Here is a 15431-nt window from a genome sequence, read left to right as displayed (position 1 = left end):
GCTAAAGCTAGTAGCTTGTCTGAGTGGGGTCAAGACCAAAATGGACCTCTACCATCTTAAAACAGGAAATTTCAAAAACATTGAACACTGTCAGATTTGCACTTGACGGTTGTTCATGCCGCATCCAATAATTGTTTACATGTGAAATGAAAGCAGGTGGCGGTGCGTCTTCATTTCCGGTGTAAATAATAGTTGGCTTCTTTGTCAACATCCATCCACTGCAAACATGGGTCATAGTATAGCTTTTACATAAACTATTATGACATTTTTTTGTTTTTCTTTGTTTTCATGAGAACAGAAGTCTGCTAGGTCATGACCCACTTTGGGCTAGCTGTTACATTCAGACTCCAGAACCAACTAATTTGTGCTTGTCTGGTTGTAAAATGCAATTTTATTTATTTTTACACAGCCTTCCTTTTGTATAGGACATTTTTATTAGATGGAAACAGTTTTATATGTTCCATTCTCAGTACTAATTTCGTACAGGATGATATTTAGTGGCGCACTGCCTCCTGCTTCCATTTCCTATGTAGATAAACATTGGTTTCCTTGTATAAAATTGCCTAATTTAAACGTGACAACAGTTTAAGAGATACTAGTGCTTGAAAAAAACCGTGATGATATTTGTTGGAGTTGTTTTAAGACCATAGAAGTCAGATCTGGTCTTGGCCTTTCTAGGAGTATTTGTTAGGCTCAGCTTCCATATTTAACTTATCTAGATTTAGACTAAACAATGCCAAGAAAAGAGTATTTAAAGCAGGTAAGAAATTAACTACTTATAACCTTTTAATTATACCTCACTTTAAAAACTCTGAACTATCCCTTTAAGTGTGAGATATTGGTCCATCCCTGTAGTCTAAAGTGGAACTTCATAACTGATTGATGAGTCAGCAGTGTTCTGGCATATTTACACACAAATGAAAACAGTCGACGCTTGAACAAATGTAGGCGGTAAACAGATGAGAGATTTGAATGGTTAATGGTTTGTGATGCCGGCAGTTGGTGGTGTTTTTCCAACCTCCATTAATATCTTTTCAAAGACAGGTAACGCTCATTTAGCCTTTTTTGTGACACATGATAGAAAACAAAGTGGTTTAACTATCAATCCACTTGGCTCCTGTATAAATCATCACCTGCCTCATATGTCCTCCTCACGGTCACATCCCGATCCCACTCTTTTTGGACATATCTGTGTTTGTCTCAGACCTGCTCATTAGAAACACATTTTTTTTTTTTTTTCCCCCCAGCTGAGCAGTCAGAGTCGTCGTCATGGAAACTGAACTTGAGTTCCTCTGTGATTCGTTTGGGAACAATTGTCATCTCTGAGCAAACACTTCTCTCACATTTGGTACAGTAATACGCAGCTTTGCCACTCTCTTTGTTAGGATATTCCCATGCTTTGGTACTTCTTAACAATAGACCTCCAACATCATTTGTAGGGGTGAATGAAAAATCTGGAAGGCAGTTTGATCTAAATACTAGATGAATTTTCAACATTCGATGCTTGCTTGCCCACAGATACATCCCATCTCTGGCTGAAATGTTTATATTTTTTTCTGTATTTCACTTCAAACATCTCCCCATCAACTTTGACTAGCTTTCCTGACCCTGCCAAAGAAAAGCATCCCCAGAGCATGATGCTGACACCATCATGGTGGGCGATGTACAGTGTTAGTTTTCTGCCACACTTGGCCATATGAACACACACCAACAAAATTCAGTTTTGCTCTGATCTGACCAGAGCACCTTGTTCTCTTCAATGCATCCTCTGCATAGCTTACAGCAGCTCTGTCTTTATGTTGAGGGCTGTTGTTCTGGCGGTAGGTGAGCCTTCACTCCAGTCTCAAGTCTTTGGCAGACTCTTACAGGTTCTATTCAAGGATTGTCCTGTATTTAGCTCCATTCATATTCCAATCAACTCTGACAGTATTACCTTTCCCTAATGAAGACGAGTGTTCCCATAGCATCCTGCAACACACAGCATTTTGACCAGAGCACCTTCTTCCACATTTTTGTCCCCAACATGGTAGACCTCAGGCCAAGCTCCCATAAAAGCCAAATTTGGGATGAATACAAAAGCACAACACCCTTTTCAGATTTTATTTATTACTTGCGGCTGTAACATAAGACAATATTGAATAACTGGATTTGTGCAGTTCAGGATTTGCAGGTAGAGAAAGAGGCCTGAGATGAGAAAGAAAAACAACAGAGCCAACGTGGCCCCACACTTTATATAACACAGCCTGCCTGTGGCAATTGTGCAATGCAGTGCAGTTGTCTGGGCTGATGTAAACAGAGCCTTAGTGCCTCTGGAGGCTAAGCCATGTGCCTTGATGCAGCAGTTATGGGCACATGCCCTACTTTCATAAATCAGAGCTGGAAAAAAAAAGGAAACAGTGTGTTGGGGAGAGGAGGAGGGAGGGATGCCGAGTGAGGAGCGAGCAAGCGAGGGAGGGAGAGAAGAGGTGGCGATGGTGGGGTGGTGGAAAGAGGTTGAACAAGGCTCATATTGATGTTCCAAACACAGCTGCAAGCGTCAGCTGACTGGCTGGCCTGGAAGCCGCCCCAAACCCTGCCTCCTGCCTTTATCAGCTTACACTGCGACCTTTCTCTCCCCGTTGGAATAGATCCCCTTCAACCCCCACTCTTTAAACCTAATGCCCTAACCCCCCCATAACAGGGCCCTCTACCACATACTGTCCACGTGGCCTCAGATGAGTTCGGGCCTTGTTTGTCCTCTCTGACATCTGACTTTTACCCGGGGGTTGTGGGGGTCTATCTGCATGCTGTTAGCAACACTAGCTCTCTTTTTAGCTCATCAGCACTTTTGTTTGTCTCACACGGCTTGATTTTCAGGCCTCTCCCCACACTCTTACACAACCCCACCATTAAATCAATGTTCCTGCTCACGTCCGCACCACCCAATGGTGGCGGCGGAGGAGGATAAAGAGGGGAGACGCAGGTGAAAAGGCTCGGGTACTTTGCAAGTACTTGTTGGTTCAGCAGGACAGGCGAAGTCTTCCTGTGTCAAATTTCTGCAGAGGCAGAGGCAGATGTAAAGAAGGAGATTTGGATGCCACGGTTAAGCTGACGAGTCAAGTTTGGACATATTTGGAGAGATGTTATATGAGACGGCTGATGTTAGCGAGAGTTCAGGGGCAGTTTGAAGCAGCAGCTGTTGTCAGGAGTTTGTCCCTGAGGGGCAGTAATCGGCAGAGTCAACTGTCAATCACAGATCCGCAGGGCCTCGTGGGCTTTTTCTCAGAAACACGCCTCCTTCGTGCTCACACACAGTACACCTCCCCTTGATGACACTCCTCAAGTGTTACTGGATAGTGTTTCTATGGAAGCTGTCCACCCACCCACACACACACAGCAACGCCTCCCCCCTCCCCTCCCAACTGTTTGCAGGAAACACTCATCCTTCTCTGGAGATGTTGCTCGCGGCGTCCCATGCACTCATAAATCCTGAGCTCTTTTCTGGGAAATGAAGGTCTTGAAAGATACATACACACCTACACACACACACACAGTGGAAAACAGTGGAAGGAGGGGTGCAACACAAGTTACCAAGTATATTTCCGTCGCCATTCTAACATTGAGGAGGTCGGATTTAATGTCTGCCTAGTCTTGGAGGCAAATACGGAGAATACTCTGCACCCCGGTTACGTTATGAGGATCCAAGTAACTGTGGTCTCCAAGCAGGCCTCAAGAATGGCCAAACATTACAGGAATGAGATGTGTTTGGCAGTGGAGGACAAAGACGGACAAACATTTAATAGCCGCCGTTGCTGGTTTCAAATGTCCGTCAGTTCCTGTGCAGACAATGAAAGCCAGCTGTTCCTGCAGCTTTGAACTGCAGCTGTCTGTTGCTGGCATGTTTTTAATGGGTGTGCATTCAATCATTGGTTGTGTTAACACACGATGCAGTGCATAAAGAATTGCAGAAAGATTGTTGTGTGCGGTATTCAAATGTGAGAGGGTGGACTCAGGTCACAGAGAGACACATGAGTAGGTGGTGAGTCAGATGCTCCTGATTTAGAAACCCTCGAGCGAGAGGTAGAGATGAGTAGAAGTGGCAAAAATGGCTGGAGTGCTGAGACTGGAGCGGGCTGTAATTGTTTGAGGTTCAAAAAAAATAAAGGAGTAGGATGAAGGACAAATCTGGGAAGGACATAATCAGAAAAAATATGTTCTTGGTTGAGCACAGAGAAAGGAATTTGGAAAAGAAATTAAATTAGTACTCCATTACGTGACCAAATCACCTGCAGTGTCTTTCCTCCTGCAAATTCTTCTCTATTGTATCCTTGGAGAACATCTCTTTCATCATTTCTGCTGCTTCTTTGATCATCCCACAGACAGTGCGTCATTGGACCTTGGCTGATTTTCCCAAGCACAGCTCAATTACTTAAAGGGAGATTTATTAGCATATCACAAAGTGCAGGCGTGACTCTGCAAGTAAAAGAACACATTAGATCCCCGAATGCTTTCATTATTCCTAAGAGAGAGCAGGTACAACTGAGTCACACCTTGACTTTGCATATCTGCATTTTGGATTTTGGAAATTTACATTTTCAGAAGCCTTACTCAAGTACTCATACTTGTGCTTTATAAATGTAGTTGGGTTTTTGGTTGTTTTGAGAAATAACCTGATAATACGCTTTCAGGTCATTGTGACGGGAGTTTATCGTGTCTCCTTTCCGGCCATTCTATTGAGTATGATATCTGCATCAATTCGTACCTGCAACTAGGATGTTTCATGCCTGCTCTGACACCTGACAGTTTAAAGTAATTTTCTATAATCTATTCACAGTCAGCAGTAAGGATGTATGTTTATGGCACTAAAGGAAATAATTATTTATCAGCAGTAGATCACTACTTTTTTAGTTTGATCAGGGATCGTAATCATAATCGACCCAACTGGCCCTTACTGGGACCAAAACCACAATCAATGAAAATAAATCATCACTAAAAGTCTTGAATAATATACAATTATATTAAATTATACACTTTGTTGTTGAGGTTGTTTGCTCTAGGGTTGGAATGACAGTAAATTAAAATAAGGTGTAAAAAAAGTTGGCAGAATATAATATATAAGAAAATTGTATTCTACATTAGATTTGTGTGTTTAATGCATTTATCTGTGTAATTAATGGAAAACCTTAACCCTTTTATGACCATCCTGTCAGCATAGAGGTCTTGGCAGGACTGTTTTTGCCAAGTCAAAAAAAACATAGTAATACAGGATGTCTGCCAGACACTCAAAAATTTAAGTTATCTTGGAAAGAAGGTGCAGAAACATCAACACATTGCTCAGTTTCATTGCTAATTCTACAGCAATAAAATCTACATGAATCCAGGTGGCTGATATAAAAGAGGGTTAAATACAGAGAAACAAAATTGATGATAAAATGGTTTATTTTCACGTGCGAGAGGGAAGAAGGATGGAACGCAGCACTGCACTATTCTATGTTCTATGTAGCTGGAGAAAACTCTGATTGTTTTGAAACCTTGTCTGGCATCTCAATAAAAGGATTTCAAACCGTAGAAACAGCATTTCAGTGGTTTTAAAATTGGAACTTCACGCCCTTAAACCTCAGCATACCTTGATGCAGCTAACTGGTCCAAATCCACCTTTGACTGATTTTTTTAATGCAAGTTATGTGGTTCAAATAAATATCATCTACCCACAGCAGAGTTATCATCGTCTCTTATGTTTCTACAGATCACTGCTTCCCAAAATGAGGGTCAGAACCACAAGCAACGGAAATAGTTTGTAATATAAATTCTTAAGAAAATAATATACATTTAAATTAATTATACATTTCTTTTTTCCGTCATTATTATGATTATTTATGTCCATAAACAACTGTACCACAAAAAGAAAACAAACGGAAACACAATGAGTTATGTTATGTTATATGTTTATGAAAGGGTTTGTTTAGGGGTATAAAATGGAAGGACGGGATAAAATGGGTATGATTTGATAAATGAATCCAGAGCCATTAAGACTGCCTCATCAGCAGATCCTCAACGCCAGAAAATGGGTCTCATCAACTATTCTAATCAACACACTGAGTCTCACTTTGCCAGAAAGATCATAGCATCCATTGCATATAAGCATCCATATTCATGCATTTATGCCAAACAAGGTCTACAAAATAATAAAGAGCTTGTTAGCTGTCACCACTGAGCCTTCAGATTGAAGAAGCCATTATGTGTTTTTGTGTAAAGATGAGTCAGCATTATTTTATAGGTATTTGGCAGCAGGAAATACCAAGCTTTGTCTGGAGAAGAGTTTCCCTGAATAATGGATCAGTTCATAGTTGCAGCCTCTCTCTCTCTTTCTGTAGGTTTATGCATGCATGAGTAAAATCTTATGTGTGCTTGCGTGCTGCAGTGCAGTGTGGTGTACAGCAGAGCGGGAGCCATTGACAAACACAAAGAATGTGTGAAAATGTACGCGCATGCGTCAGCCACTAACTTTGTGTTCATTGCGCAGTAAATTGATCTGCCTGCTCACTAGACTGGATGGAAAAGGGCCCGAGGGCGAGAAGTGCATCAGCAGATGGGAGAGCCCACTGTGTTGCCATCACATGGCATTCCTGCTCACTGGGCATGCTCAGAAGGCCACGCCCCACGCACCAGCAACCCCCATTCCTCTCAGGGCCTGTTTGAACCAGTCAGTCAGAGGTGGCAATGGCTTTTTTTTGCTCTCTCTCTTTTTTCTCTCTTTTTTCCATCTGACCTTCACAGTCAGGCAATGGGAACAGTAGGCTGACAGGAGAGGAAGGGGGAGGGCTGTTTTTCTAAAAGCTCTTTGGGTAGCAGGGCTGATTTGTCACTCATGATTTCCACTCTGTGCTTTTGCTCCCTCACATGCACTGGAGTTACCCAACAGAGGAGATAACGCACTCGACTATTTGATGATTAACAACTTGATAACAGATCCTCCTTTTATCTGCAGTGAGATCATACTTTACTAATATAGGCAAATGTTAACTAGGGAACCTGTATTGTGTTTACTCAAAAAAGGTGAATAACAAGGAAGTGAAATCGTTTTAGTCATTTTATGGTTCGCTTATGTAATCCCTTGGTTGTTGCGATGTGACAAAAAAAAGGGAATCACTTTAGCGGAAGTTTCATATGTAAAGACAACTACACATTCAGAGGTGACATCCTTCTCTAAAAAAAAAGGTGCAAATGTTTGCAGAAGGCTTGTTTTCGAAACTAACAACTAACATGTCACATGTTCCCTGATCTCATTCAGTGTTATATTTACAGAACTGACATTTAAGGACTCCAACAATGTTCCTTGGGTAAAAATATTCACACCTTTAGAACTTTTTCCCATTTTGTCATGTTAAAACTAAAAACTTCCAGGGGTGTTATTGGTATTTTATGTAATAGGCCAACAAGGCAGTACATAACTGTGAAGTGGAAAAAACCAAACAATTTTTTAAAATCAAAAATCAAAAAGTGTAGCTAGACTTCTAGTCAACCCCATTTAATCTGATACCACATAAAATCCAGGGCAGCCGACTGCCTTGAGAAGTCCACCTGTGTGTTTTTAATCTCAGTATAAATCCAGCTGTTCTGTGAAGTCCTCAGAGAACTTTAGAGAACAAACAGGATAATGAAGACTAAGGAACACAGCAGGAAATGAAGTTAAAAGGGTATGAAGCAGTTGCAAATTTACCAAGACATGGCCACTAACCAAAACTGACAAGTTAAGTAGAACATTGATCAGAAAAGCAACCAAGAGGGCCATGGTAATGGGAGGAGACTCGTGACTCAGGTGGCAGAGTTGGTTAACAGGACCGCTATTTGTCATGAACTCCACAAATCTGGCCTATATGGGCAAAGGGCAAGAAGGAAAACTGAAATATTTGGCATACGTGTAAAACATTATGTGTGTCAGAAAACTAACTTTGTAAATCATCCTGTGAACACAATATCCTCAATAAAACCTGAATGAGGCTGCAAAAGACACAGTAGACTGGGGCAAAGGTTCACATTTCAGCAAGACAACGACCCTAAACCTACAGTCAGAGTTACAGTCGGATGGATTGTATCAAAGTGTATTTAAGTGTTCGAATAGCCTAGTCAAAGTCCAGGCCTAAATTCAATTTAGAATCTGTGGAGAGACTTTCCATCCATTCTGACTGAACCTTTTAGCTATTTTACAAAGAAGAATGGGCAAATGTTTCAGCCTCTATAGAGACACAAAAATACTTGCTGCTGTAATTGCAGTAAAAGGTGGTTCTATAAAGTGTTAACTTAGAGGGGCTGAATACAAATGGAAACTATGTATGCTTTTCATTCCACTTCGCAATTATGCACCCTTTTTGTTCGTCTATCACATAGAATCTACATTGAAGTTTATGGTTGTAACGTGATAAAATGGGGAATAGTTCAAGGGGTGTAAATGCTTTGGCAACACACTTTAAAACCACTGCAAGTAAACATCACAATATGATTGCAGTGTACTGGTGGTATAGTTTTGTGGCTTATCGCCCTACCGTTGCTTCACACATCATCACCGTTTTCAGTGCACGCTGCCTGCTGACGATGCAGAGATCTGAATCACACGCTGCATTCCTCCATGAGTCACACGGCACTCTACAAACAAAAAGACAGTGTTTTCTCTCTCTCTCTTTTAAATCTAAATCTTGCAAGCCTTCACACATTCTCTCTTTGTTTTGCCACCACGTTTTGCACCTTGCCTGCCTCTCCTCTTTGTCCGCTCCCTTCTCTGACTTGCACAACCGGCTTCCTGATTGTGGCAGGCCAGCATCAAGCCAATCAGCTGTGAAGGCTGTGATCCTCCTCGTAGCTATTTACTACCCAGTTTTCTGTTTCAAAAAAAGACTGTAAGCAAGCTGTGCTTTATTGCAGGCTGCTGAGTAAGCAGCCACATAAAGCTCTAGTCCGTCCACAGCTGACCTACATACATGTCAACCCTTGTACTTTTTAAAAGTCTGTTAGTGTTTTTCTTTGAATTTATGAAACTTTGGTGGGTTAGTCATTTGTTTTTTGTTGTCTTGTGCTTCTCACAGCACAGCAGGTTCTGCATGCTGACATTTTTTTTTGTTTGCAGGCTGGAATGTGCTGGTTTTGAAGATAACAAAGCAGCATGAGGCAGTTGCGTGTAAACTTTGGATGAGGTCATGCAACACAGCACACTGCGAGATTAGAGGGGATTTTGTTCTGGATTCTCCCCTGGTGGTGTCATACCTTTTTGCTCTGTCTTGTTTGCAGATTCAGCATGCAGTTGTAGGTTATCAAAACAGCCTGAATGTCTCTTTTTATGAACCCTCAATAAAGTGAAAGCCCTGAAAAATAACATGGACTGTTTGGAGCTAGGAGAGGGCTGGTAAGGAATTCTCGATGCCTGATAACCTTTGAGTGAAAATTTCACAGTATTTAAATAAAAATTTAAAACTTAGAACATGTAACGCATTATATAATTGGTTTTATTCAAGAGCAGAAGCCAACAATTGTTTCTTCTGCTCCTTGAGAAAATGACGTCTTATAGCTACAGTAATGCTATCTTTTACAACAATATGGAATAGTTACTGCTTGGTGCTCATTGCACTGAATAATGTGCCTCCTGCTGTTTTTCTTTGTATAGAGCGACACAAATATGATGTTAGGTAGTTAATAAGTCCAGTAGCCAGCCTGCAGTCTGCTGCTTTACAGGCATACAGGTCTTTAAAACAGGGCTTCTTTAATGAAAATAATGAGAGCTCTCTCTAGTCCTTCTTAGAAGCGAATAAGAAAAGTAGGAGGCTTCTTTCAGTCCGGTGACCAGCAGTGCTCAGCAACAGTTGTGGGAGGGGAAACGTTGCGTTACAGTCAGCAAACTCGAGATGATTTCAGGATGTTTTGACACCATGACTGGTTAAAAACCTGGGTACACCTTGCCTAGATATGATAATATTAGATTGTGAATTAGGACATGTTGACAATCTGCCAAAGCAAGGAGTTTGTGTCATTGTCCACTGGTAGGGCCCTAGGATATCCCAGTTGCCAAGTAAAGATATGCACTTTAACAATGCTCTTAGTCCCTTAAAGTAAATCACAAAACATTGTCTATGCAGCATAGTCATTTAATATGCATAAAGCATATTTACTAGTTGATTATAAAAAATAAGTAACTTTATCCGTCTGTCTGAACATATTTCCTAATGGAGGTTAAAGGTTAGCGACCTTTCTTGAGAAAGCTAATCAAGCAGTGCACCACAACAAGTGGGGGAGGGCTGTGTCCTGTCATTTCATTCAGTCATGCACATTGCCATTTTTGTAACAGTCTGCAATAGTGCATATGAGCAAATAGGATAATTTAAACAAAATCCTATGTAGACTAGTAAAAATAAAAATAAACGTAACACTGAGGTCAAACTTTGCAGTGAGTTTAATGAGGTATGCACTTCCTCTAAAGACTCTTCTTCTTCTACCATTTATTGAAAACAGGTAGATTTCATCTGCAGCGTCATTTACTGTTTAATAAATGAGTTTCAGTGAATACATATGCCTCAAGCAAGAGCACAGAAGCCAAAAGGATGTTCTTGAGGTGTGAACCCTCTCGAGACAGCTAGAATTTGCAAGTACATTTGCAGGTATACTAGCAGGTACACTAGCAGGTATACTAGCAGGTATACTTGCAGGTATACTCGCCTTACTCTATGTTCCATACAGCTGGAGAAAACTACTAGCTCACTCCGGTACATTCTCGGGGATCTCATTAAGAATGATTTAAACCCCCCAAAAATTGTATAACTGTAAATATTTGTGTATTTGAAAGTGTAAATACCTAAAACCTTGGTTTATCTTCATACTGGGAACCAATCCATGTCTATACAGACTTTTTCTGTTCAGATGTCCAGCCAATGCCAGAATTCTCTCCAATCCCAAGCTGTTAGACGGGGAGAAAATATAATCAGGGCTTTGCTGGGGCATTTGAGTTCAGAGTGGGCATTACGTGAGGACTAATGCCTAATTCAGCCCTGGCTCTGGCAAACATGCCTGACATTCAGTGTTTACACTGCTCAATGAAAGCTCCCAGTCAGACGGCCCAATAACTCAGCCTGGAATTAGATTGAGGAAGTCATGAGATTTCCAGGTGGCCCGGCTTTCCTAGAATTGTTAAGTAGGGATTTTCAAAGCTTTGACAACACACATTACACTGAAGAGCCCCCACCCCAGTAGGGAATTACATCAGTACATTTCCAGCACTTGGCAAAACAAATACTGAACATTTTTAAAGTTTAAATAAAGAGAATGCAAGCCATTCAATTTTTCCATAGGAAAAAAGGGCTCTGCTGAGCTTTTATTTGGAAAATCATAAATAATGAATCTGTAATGAACTCCTGCTGAACCCTCCGCGCCAGCACCAGTCCAGAGATCCGCACCACATGACATCCAGCACACACACACAGGAACTGGGTGACCTGTGCAAATCTCTGAACATGCGAGGCAGTCCTCTGTGCAGCTCTGTGTGAATCATTACACTTAGCAGCACCTGGCTGCAGTTAGACCAGGGACCCTTTTCTTTGATAAAGCTGGCGACTGTTGGGAGATGACAGAGGACGCAGCCAGCCAAAGTGGAAAGATAAACAGAAACTGGTGCAGCAGGCGGTTAAAGCTCCCGCCCTTTTTACCAGCTCTCGTGTGTGTGTGTGTGTGTGTGTTGTTCAATGTTTAACCCTTGTGTCAACAACGCAAATGTGTCACAACAAATTCCTGTGAAGCGCTAGTCTTGTGGCCGAGTGGTTTCATAATGGGAGCACAGCTCTGAATTGTTTTGCTGCTGGAGGAGTGAGTCCTGCAGAGAGGTGCAGAATGACAAGGTTTCGTGTTCCCGCATGTTGGGAGCTAATGAGCAGAAAGGTGATGTGCTGAAGGAAAGGAAATGTGTTCAGACGGCAAACACAACAACCTGCTAGCCCAGAAACGAGCTGCCCTGTCTCCTTCCGTTTTGATGCTGTAAACGGATAACTTTGCAAGAATCATGCGAGAGATCCAATTCTTGAACTTTGAACTTCTTGTTTGGCATTGCTGAGTGGAGAGATTTCATCAGTGACAGTACACACCCTATAGAGAAACTATGACTTTATGTTTATGTCCCTGCAATTTTCTTTTCTTGATAATGTTTTGAAGACGAGGGGGGGGGGTTGAAGGGCCAGGTGCTGTCCTTCAGGGCAGCTCTGGGTGTAGCTAGTCTTGTCAGTCGGTTTGAGAGCATTTCCTCTTCAAGGCTGTCTGGCTCCTCCCTCCGATTGTATGTGGCAACACTGTGTACGTAGATGAACTTTATCCCTCTTTGCAGAGAGGAAGATCTTTCAAACGATTTGCATGGCGCAAGATCGGGTTACACGAACTGTGTGCTCCTGCTGAACAATGCAGATCTCATTGCTTAGAGAAAAAAAAGGAGTGAGGTCAACCTTTGTGTATTTTAAAAACACCCACTACACAAACTTGTATGACAACTACAGAACAACCTTCACATGCAGAGACATTACCATGAAAACTGGAGTCGCACAGATAACATTCACCACACCCAAATCGCCCTTCGGACGAGCAGGCTTGCAGTCGTTACAAATTTGCAAAAGACAAACACATGGGGTCCGTATCGCCTTATCACGCTCCTCCAAGGGCACTGAACTTTCCCACAGTTCTCTCTCCCCGCTCTTTCCTTTTTGCATCCCTCTGAGACTTTATTGTTGCTTCAACGCTCCAACAGTTGGCCCATGTGCTTCCCACAGTGCTGCTGCAGTCGAACCTGTTGTGGTGACTAAACCATCCGCCATGTGCCTCTCAGAAAAAAATATTTGTCATTCTGTAGGCCACACAACCAGTTTGTTATGGAAGTTTTGAGCGGTAGTGAACATTTCTTTCAAGTGCTCCTGAAAGAGGAAGTATCTGTTTTTCTTCATGCAAAAACTGAGGGCTTTAATACATATAAATATCAGCAGTTTTGTTTTTTATACTGACTCATCGAAGCACATCAGGATGTTTTTGTCTAAAAGGATAACAAAGCCAAATTAGTGTTAGGTTGAAGGGTTTTAGAGTCAACATATAATATCTAAAGGGTGACAGTAAACAGCTTCACTTTTGTCTGCTGTTTTCCAGTCTGTTATGTTGAATCCCACCTGCTTCCTTATTTCTCATTTGTTTTTCATTTCTCTAAATTAAAGTTAGCTATGACTCGCTCAGCCTCTCCATTTAATGTCAGCATGATATTACAACATTTGTTTGTAGTAGTGTAACAGGTTAGATCAGTGCATTTTAGGAATGCTGCCGTACAACATTTCTTTTACTTGATTGCAAAACCTTGAAGGGCCTGACATTACCAGGACTCTTGTATCAGGTTTTGCCTTCAAATTTTGTCAACATAATTACATTATTGTAATAAGACTAAGTTGACAGTTGGTTTTTGAATTTTCTTTTTAAATGAATATTTTTAAAATGTGTGTACTGCATTTGTCTCAAACCCCCTTCAGAAATAGCTCAAAAGCTGATTCAGACTGGATGGAGGTCATCTGTGAAGGTCAATTTTCAGGTATTTCCACAGATTCTCAATTGTCTATTTATTTGTCTCTCTGCATTCATGTTGATGATATTCATCCTAGTAGGAGGTAAACATGCCACCCCTTGATTTTCTTCCAGGATTGCCCTGTACTTGGCTCCATTCCCTCCTTCCATTAACTCTGACCAGTTTCTCTGTCACTGCTAAAGAAAAACACCCCATTAGCATCATGCAGCCACCACCATGTTTCCCTATGAGGTAGTGTTTTCATTCATTGTTAGTTTTTTGTCATATGTAACATTTTGAAGGCTGGACAAATAATAGTTGTCCTGTCAACAGCAAAGTGACCTAATGTAGAAAAATAATGTTCAGCAAAACTATGAAACTATGACCAGTTTGTCTTAACTCTCTTCAAATTCACATCTACTCAGTGGCACTTATCATCAGTGCTCTGTTTTCTATTTCAGCTCGTCACGGCCAACCGTTTTACTGATGTGGTGCTTTGAAGCTGGATGGAGGGAGGGTGAGACATCATGCGCTCAGATGCCCGAAGATGCTGTGGTTTTGTGGAGTTTTATCACCCAGACAGGGAGACGGAGCTCGAATCCTGCCCCTTACAGCCCTCACTGTGGCAGGAGGCTGAAAGTGACAGTCCTCAGCAGCCAGGCCTTGCAAATACCGCAGGCCTGATAATGACTTCCATGCCATCGTGACAACTTGCTCTTTTATGTGAAAGGCAAGGGAAGACGCTTCTGGCTGTCTCGAAACATCGTAAGCTGGAACATTGTCTATAAACCAGACAATCAAAGAGGAAGGCAGAGAAGCATGAGTGGAATCTGTGACGCCAACCTCAGCTGATTGATGATCACTACTGAAGAAGCCCTATTTCCAAGAGAATGAATTTAGAAGTAAATTGCGGGAAAACCAAAATGGTGTCGCTCTCCAAATTCAACCACAACATCTGTAAACGATATGCTACAGTTGCATTATCCATGCTCTTCCTTTATTTTTCCCATCCAGAAGAAGCCACATGCCATCTCTGATCAATTTCCTACAAAGCGAGCAGATGAAATTTTCCAATTAGGCCAACCTTCGCTATTCTTAGTCTTCCTCACAATCACACATCATGTTATTCGTAATCGCCAAAGCCTTTTGCTTTCAAGGTAAATGTGACTAGAAAAGCAACTTCCTTTAATCTTCCTCCAATAGTGGCAGCCCAAAAATATCTCCTAAATAACGGACCTATAAATACATGTGTGTACAATGAAGGATTATTTACCAAGAGGTTCTGAAAATCAGGATGTAAAAGGAGAAGATATAAATCAGTTAGGTTCCACTTGATAACAGAGAGAAAAGGACAGCAGTGCTGCGAAGATGACACCCACACTTGAATACAGGTCCTTCTCAAAATATTAGCATATTGTGATAAAGTTCATTATTTTCCATAATGTAATGATGAAAATTTAACATTCATATATTTTAGATTCATTGCACACTAACTGAAATATTTCAGGTCTTTTATTGTCTTAATATGGATGATTTTGGCATACAGCTCATGAAAACCCAAAATTCCTATCTCACAAAATTAGCATATCATTAAAAGGGTCTCTAAACGAGCTATGAACCTAATCATCTGAATCAACGAGTTAACTCTAAACACCTGCAAAAGATTCCTGATGCCTTTAAAACTCCCAGCCTGGTTCATCACTCAAAACTCCAATCATGGGTAAGACTGCCGACCTGACTGCTGTCCAGAAGGCCACTATTGACATCCTCAAGCAAGAGGGTAAGACACAGAAAGAAATTTCTGAACGAATAGGCTGTTCCCAGAGTGCTGTATCAAGGCACCTCAGTGGGAAGTCTGTGGGAAGGAAAAAGTGTGGCAGAAAACGCTGCACAA

The 15431-nt window shown here is 41.4% G+C and overlaps 1 long non-coding RNA gene across 2 annotated transcripts; it reads left to right on the top strand.

Moving 5' to 3' along the window:
- Positions 1-823: 823 nt before the first annotated feature.
- Positions 824-14461, top strand: LOC124859434. Of its 2 annotated transcripts, none has more exons than XR_007036096.1 (5): positions 824-1044; positions 1248-1348; positions 13506-13564; positions 13672-13789; positions 13999-14461. It is a non-coding gene; the product is annotated as an uncharacterized LOC124859434 (long non-coding RNA). The 2 variants fall into 2 exon arrangements; XR_007036097.1 differs by lacking the exons at positions 824-1044; positions 1248-1348 and adding exons at positions 9116-9167; positions 9262-9376.
- Positions 14462-15431: the final 970 nt, after the last annotated feature.

The sequence above is a fragment of the Girardinichthys multiradiatus genome, chromosome 22 (genome assembly GCF_021462225.1).
Source record: "Girardinichthys multiradiatus isolate DD_20200921_A chromosome 22, DD_fGirMul_XY1, whole genome shotgun sequence".
Lineage (NCBI taxonomy): Eukaryota > Metazoa > Chordata > Actinopteri > Cyprinodontiformes > Goodeidae > Girardinichthys > Girardinichthys multiradiatus.
The sequence above is the reverse complement of the archived record's forward strand: the minus strand, read 5'-3'. Positions and strand labels throughout refer to the sequence as shown.